Genomic DNA, 6,914 nt, shown 5'->3' with positions numbered 1-6,914 from the left:
CGGGCGCCGCCACAGGGAGCGGCTGCTCCGGATCTCTGTGCTGGGGCTGGGAGGTCTGTAAGAGAGGGGAAAGTGGTAAAATCCACAAATGCCCCCTTCTTCTTCCTCCTCTTCCTCCTCCTCCTCGTGGGGCTGGGCCGGTGAAGGTGCTTTGGGAAGGACTGTGCCAGGAGTCGGGCCAGCGCTGGGACCTCGGGGGGGGACTAGGCGCACGGGGCTGCAGGGTATCGGCGCTGTGTGAGGTGACCTGTCCTGGCCGCGGTGGGGACTCCAAGCCGTCGCTTCTCTCGGCGGACTTTCCCACGGGCTCGCCGGCTGCGAGCTGCCAGCCTCGAACACGAGCGCCGAAGCTCCGGGCAAATCGTTTGGGCGAGAGGGCGTGTGGGAGCGCTGCCCATGAGCTCTGCCAAGCCGCAGAGGGCAGGAAGGCTCCGAGCGAGCGGTGCGAAGGGCTTTATCTGATTATTTGCTTCACGATCTCATGCTTGGAGACTTGTTACTTTTCTTTCTGCTCCAGCCGATGGCGGCTGACGCGTGCTCTGACAGCGCTGGCTGAATAAGCCCGGCTCTGCGGCTTCCGACGCTGATGAGATCTCTCCCCGCTAACCCGGCTGAGGGTTTTCAATTTGCCTATGGCACCTCTGAACAAAATCACACCAAAGCGTGTGACGATCCTGCCCTCTGCGTTTGCTGGGACAGGGCAGTAAACGATGGGGTTGAAGATGGGGATTGGCTGGAGGGGGCTCTCCCGACCTTTCCTTCCCAGCTGGAAAAGGTCCCAGAGCCCCAGGTGCCTCCTGGCCTTGGGCTCTGGAAACGTGGACGGAGATGTGCAGCCCTGGAGAGCCGGGGTCGTTACAGCCCTTGTTCGTAGGCACTGTGTAGGATAAGCGTTTCAGATGAACAGCGTTGTCCCCTTTTTGTGGATACTATTACTTTTTCCTTGACGCCTTTGCTTGGAGTCTCTCTACTGAAGTAAGCCCTGCCGCCTCTCTGCTGCTGTTAAATGCTTTCCCCCAATTTACATAAGGCAGAGTTGAGACACAGAAACAGGAAATATTTGCCTGCGTGTTGTGGTCAGAAAGGGATAATATCAGACACCCCCCAAAACCTGATGGTTCAGCGTTTTCTGGAAACCGGACGGGGACCTGAAACTGCGGGGTCCCAAGGGAGGCACCCAGCAGCACCTGCTGGCTGTAAATCCTTTGGCTCCGGGAGTCCCGAGTTTCTCTGCGGGACTCAACTCCTGGTGAGCTTTAAACCTGAGGTTTGCCAGGGGCTGGCTCTGTCTCCCACTAAACTGCCTTGGGTTTTCCTTTTCTGTCGTGTCTGTGACCAAGTTTAGTCCAGCCTAGCACGCTGCCAGGAGGAGCACGGGAAGGGATATTGGGAATAGCTCTTGGCGAGACTTTCCCGCTGTCAGCGCGCAGCGGCCGTGTCAATCGCACGTGGCAGGCGGCCGGGAGCACGCGCAGCGCTGTACTGACAGCGCAGTAAAGCTGTCAGAAAACATTGTGGTTTGGAGATATACTGACTGAAAAGCTCTTGTCTTTTCAAGAAGTTAGCAAAACACTGCGAATGTGCAGTAACACTTTGCATGAAGTGTAACGCGAAGGCTAAAAGCGGAACTTGGGTCTGCCCGGGGTGCGGAGCTGAGCTGCCTTCCAGAGGCTGACGCGAAACCCTCTCGTTCGCACTGGCAAACGCTCAAACGACCACTTTTGTGCACTGCTCTGTGGCAAATGGTTTGACTATTGCAGTGGCTTGTGGAGTGCAGGGTACGTGGCTATTTGTAAGGAGAAATGTTAGAGCTGCCTCCTTCGAAAAGCCTGGCAAGCTTCATCTCTTCGTGTTGCTTTTAATGCGTTTGCAAACCCTGATGTTTATGATGTTCCTGTGCGGGTTTAGGTGGTTGCACCCATGAAGAGAGGTGGGTAGTACAAGCCGCCAGTTCCATCAGTGGGCTACAAGGAGAAAGTGCACCCGTGGGCCTGGACTTTCCAAGCCGGGGTGACCCTCCACAACCCTGGGCACTGGCGGGGCCCTCGCGCCTCCCTGGCCGTGAGGGGCAGTGGCTCGATGCTCTGCCAGACAGGACCCCCAGGGTTTTCATACCCTGACCGGCTGGGTGGTCCTCCAGCCCCCCCTGCCCAGTCCATGCCCGGGGTGAGCAAGCAACGGCAGCTGTTTTTGCTGGCCGAACAGTCCCATCCCCTTTGCCCAGCGCTGCGTGCAGCTGTGAGYCCAACGGCCCCCGCCTGGCGTAGCCTCTGGATGCTCCTCTGTCCCCACCCTCGAAGGGGCTAGGGAAAAAGCAAGCTGTGGTTGCACGGCAAGTTTTTTCAAGTCACAAATGATGATGTGCCGCAAGTATAAGCTGGGGGCAGTGCACTAAAATGAACTGTGCTGTAAATTAGATGTTGGGGTTTGTCATGTCCTAAAGCTTGATACTCTCAGATGTGGCTCATTCTGATTTTTCTGCTCTGTACAGTTGCCTTTCAAACTGGTATCTTTAAGTTTTCCAGCTGGTTTATCTGCCATCACCCCCGCAGGTGTGACGGAGGCAGGAGAGGCTGGGGCTCTCGGGGTGGCAATGCTGTGCTACGCGTTTGATGCCAGCCCTTTGCCGTAGCTGTGAGACCAAGCACTCTCCACTGTCTTTGGATGGAGGATGCAGGATAGCACACTGCTTCTTTTGCTCAAGGAAGTGTTTTACCAGGTCGGTGTGAGCAGCAGTTGGGACGAGCATGGGGTGGTCATGCTGTGAAGGCTTAGGACTACTCGTCTTAGTCCTGGCTAGTATGTGGGCTGCTCTGGGAAGTGCTGCTCTGACGTGCTGTGGTGCAACCGAGCAGGAAGGAAAGATGTCAAATCCCACAAAGGTGCTGCAAGATGGAAACTGGAGAGCAAAGAGAAAATGAGCTTTGGTGACCTCCTCCAATTGCACTTGCAAAAGCCGAATAGGGAGGAGTCATTTTTCTTTAGCTGCCAAGTTCCAAAACAGTGAGCTAATACCTAACACCCTAACAGTAAATCATGCCCGTTTGCACAATGCAGTTTACTCTATTGAAGCGGAAATGTGGACTGTACAAATATGCATAGCATAGAGAGGTGTGAAGCACAGGCAAATTTTTCCAAGGGCTCAGCCCACAGCTGCCGTTAGCTCTGCAGAGTTTGCGCAGGTTCAACGTTTTGGAAAATATTTTTATAAACAAACGTAATTCTAGCAAGAACCCCCCCACCCCAAGCTGGCTCTAGGGAATGGGGGTGAGTGTCTGAGGTTTGTGTTTCCACAGTGTTTATTACTGAAATATTCTGGAAATCACGGTGCTTTCTTGCACAAATCTCAACTCCAGCACAAAGATTTGCGGCTTGAAATGTTTCTTTTGTATGTTTGGGGAGGGCAGATATGGAGAGCAGGAAACCAAGCGGAGCAGCACCTGAAACCGAGCTGCCTGTGCCATTCCCCTGCAGCCCCTGGGCAGGAGGTGCTGCATTGCTCTGAATACAAGGGGAGGCTGGAAAAAAATCTTCTGGCTTAATATCGGCATCACCCATGTTTGGAGATGCCGGCGGAGGGCAGGTTCCCCTCTGTGCCCTCTCCTGCTCGTGGGGCTGTGAGGAGGGAGGCTGTGGGGCAGATGTGGAGCCGGGGCAGCGGGTCCCGCTGCCAGCCCTGGCGGCGTTGGGAGAGGAAGGGACGTGCGCGGTTTCGCCGCTCCTCTGCCCGCCCGATGGCCGTGTCGCCGTCCTGGGCAGAGAGCTTGTCAGGAGGGGCCGCGTGCTCCCCAGCGCACTAGACTCTTTTTTTCTGTCACTGCTTTCGTACAGTCTGTCTAGGTGGATGAAAACAGAGGTCTGTTTTCTGTAAAGCTGTTGATACTAAAAGGAATAGCTGGGTCAGTGTGGGCGTCGGGTGAGAACAGCGACTTACTCATGCAAGGCGATATTTTGTTGCTTAGGGTTTGAAAGCAAAATCTTTAGATAAACTTGTTCACAAAGTGCTGTAAATAAATATGCTCGAGAAGAGAGGAGAGGGCAGCTGCGASCTGGGGAAATGCACAATCCCTTTCACTCTCCCGTGTCGGACAAGGATGGAAAATAGAGGGTGAAGGTTCCCAGTCTGTCTGGGGGAGAGACGAGACAAATCCTACACATCGTCCTTAGGGAAAACTCTCAGAGGGGATCTAAGAAATAAAATCTTTAGCCTCTTGCAGCGATCCAGGCAACGCGCAAGGCAGTGGCCATGATTCTGCGCAAGGCCAGCTAGCTGCGACGGGAGCAGCATGCGGGAACCCCAGACCCTCGGGAGATGCGAGGATGCGACAGGGCAGGGCTGGACTCAACGCAGCCTGCTGGCGTTTCTGGGTGCCCCGTGCACCCCGTGTGAATGTGCGTGCCCCACCTGGGCACCCATGATACACGGGTCCTGGGCTCTCCTGCACTTCAGTCCAGGGTTAGGTTCTCATGCAGGATATATCTGAGCTTTCTGATACAGATGGGTCAAATGTTATCCTTCAGTTCAGTATTGCCACTATTGTTTCGCAGTGGTGTTTCCATTTCCCTCGCTTTGTTCAGGAGCTGGGGCTTTGCAGCACCTGTGCCGTGGGTGCCAGCTCGGATCCGAGGCTCTCGCCCAGTGCTGCAGTAAGAGCAGCAGTCGCTGGAGGGAGTTGCGAAGAGGGATGCACCCGGGTGGAAGAGAGGTTGGTAAGCTTCTCTGCTTTCCCTCTGCCTTTATCGTGGCGCATTTTCCTCCCCTGAGGAATCTGCAGCAAAGAGTGCTCTCTTGTGGAGGTAGGATTTTGCAATGTCAACTCCCTGCTCTTTCTGGCGGTGGCTGGAAGCCATAGGCACCAACCGCTGTGGATCAGAGTAACTCTACCGACTCATATTTTCAGGGAGAAGTTGAAGCATTGAATCAGGCTTTTTTCCCCCCACCCTGTGAATTGTTATAAAGTCCAAATGCTCTGAAACTGCAAGTTATTTGGAAGGAGGAGGAAGTTTTCTGGAGCTGAACTTGTGAAGTGCTTTGTTTCCTTCTCAGTAGCTCTGGTTGGTAAATAACAACACTGCAAGATCTATACACCTGTAATGATGTCACCCGGTTCATCCTGACCTTTGATTGGCCTTACAAGAAGGCATACATGGCTGATTTCAACTGGAAGATGAAGATGAGAGACCAAGATAAAGAGCAATGAGATAAGCATGTGAGAATGTCTCTTGCAAACTCTTCTTTTTGAAAATACTTCAAGCGTAACTGGAAACCAGCAGGGGCTGTGCAGATGATGCAAGATAAATGTTTTATCCCACACTCACCAACTGGAACCCAGTAACGGCAGTCAATGCGTTGGGGTCCCAGTGACAAGCGTGGCTGCTCGGATGCTGGCATCTCTGCAGCGGAGGGGGGTGTGCACATGCCACAGGGTGGAAGAGGCAGTGCTCCAACCCCGCTGCAGCTCGCCCTGGTCRGACCCTGAGGACCAGCTAGCTCTGTTTCCATTTGCTGCAGCCCTTTGCACCTAAGTGTGCCTCAAGGTCCCTTCATTTGTTAGCAATGGGTTCTCTGGCCATTTCTATTCTTGCTCCTTCGCAGAAGAGAGATTCATGGCTGGACCCGCTCCCCAGCATCTCTTTGTACAGTCCTCCTTCAAGGGCTGCTCTTCCATCACTCTAGGTTTATGTCCTCAGCTCTGGAGAAAAGTGATAGAGATCTCACAGCACATCACTGCACTTTGAAGGTTGTACTTTGTAGCTCCAGAAACAGAAAATGCCTGGGCCTGAGCAAAATGACAAAAGCAGCCTGCTGTTTCCTTCCTGAGGTCTCTCACCATCCAAGACTTGTCTCTGAACTTCAGTTAAGGTCTTCTGGGTGTGTTCAGGACTGTTGTCCTCTTATACCTTGTGGCTTACGACCTAATCCCTAGATACCTCTCCCCTTTGCGTTATGCGCTGTGCTGCTGTGGGACCTCTGACTTCGCCCTCGCTTTCGTGATGCTGGTGCTGGGCTGGGCTTTGCTGCAGCCATGTTGTAGGGAGCCTTGTCCCATGACTGGACCTGACTTTGGAGATGACATAGAGGGGGAGTCCTTTTCACACCCTGTATTTAGAGCATGTTGAGACAGAGCTTGTCAGAAGTGTTGCCCTTTTGCCTCCTGGGGAGTCCCAGCTGAGCTGATTTGCTTACTAACATTATTTCCTTTTTGCCTAAACTGAAAGGCCTGGTGCCTTGAAAGAAATGCTAACCTCCTGCTTGATGAGCATGCGTTTGCAGTTGCAAATGAAAGAGCTAAGGTGTCCAGCTGCATCCCTTACAGCTGGAGACACTAAAGGAATGTTGTTTGTGCCAATGACTATTTCTGGCCTTGGAGATGAAGCTGCAAAATGTGAGCCTTTTAATATTTGTGACCACCTCATAATCCAGGTACATATGGGCTGTGACATAGCCACCCAATGCTTCATGTAAAATCAAGGGACTGTACGTGTGACCTGCTGACTCTGAAGGAATATGTGAAAGATTCACCGCAACATTTTAAATTTTCAGTAGTTAGTAGGAAAATAAACCTTCTTTCCTCACCCCGCCCTCCTATTTTTAGTAGCAAACTTCCTGCTAAGAAAAAAATGTATTTCTCGCTTTTGAGGGGATTGGTTTTGATCAAAAGTCTGGCTCTGCTCCAGGTAGATCATCAGTGTTTGCTACTACCTGAGAGATGAATCATGAAGATCTCTGTTTCCTCGTCTGTCATGGCTAGAAGTAGTTACTGCTCTTGCAAGGAGATAAACAAGGCCCGGATAACTCCTAGCCCTGCATCTCCTCCCCCTTCTAGATGTGTGTGTGTGAGCGGTTAATTGCACTCTCATGATATTGTTCAACTCTGGACAACCTCAGAAGGACAAATTGTACTCCAGGCAGT

This window comes from Apteryx rowi, unplaced genomic scaffold, assembly GCF_003343035.1.
Source record: "Apteryx rowi isolate R43461 unplaced genomic scaffold, aptRow1 scaffold_45, whole genome shotgun sequence".
NCBI classification, from domain to species: domain Eukaryota; kingdom Metazoa; phylum Chordata; class Aves; order Apterygiformes; family Apterygidae; genus Apteryx; species Apteryx rowi.
This window is presented reverse-complemented; position numbering follows the sequence as displayed.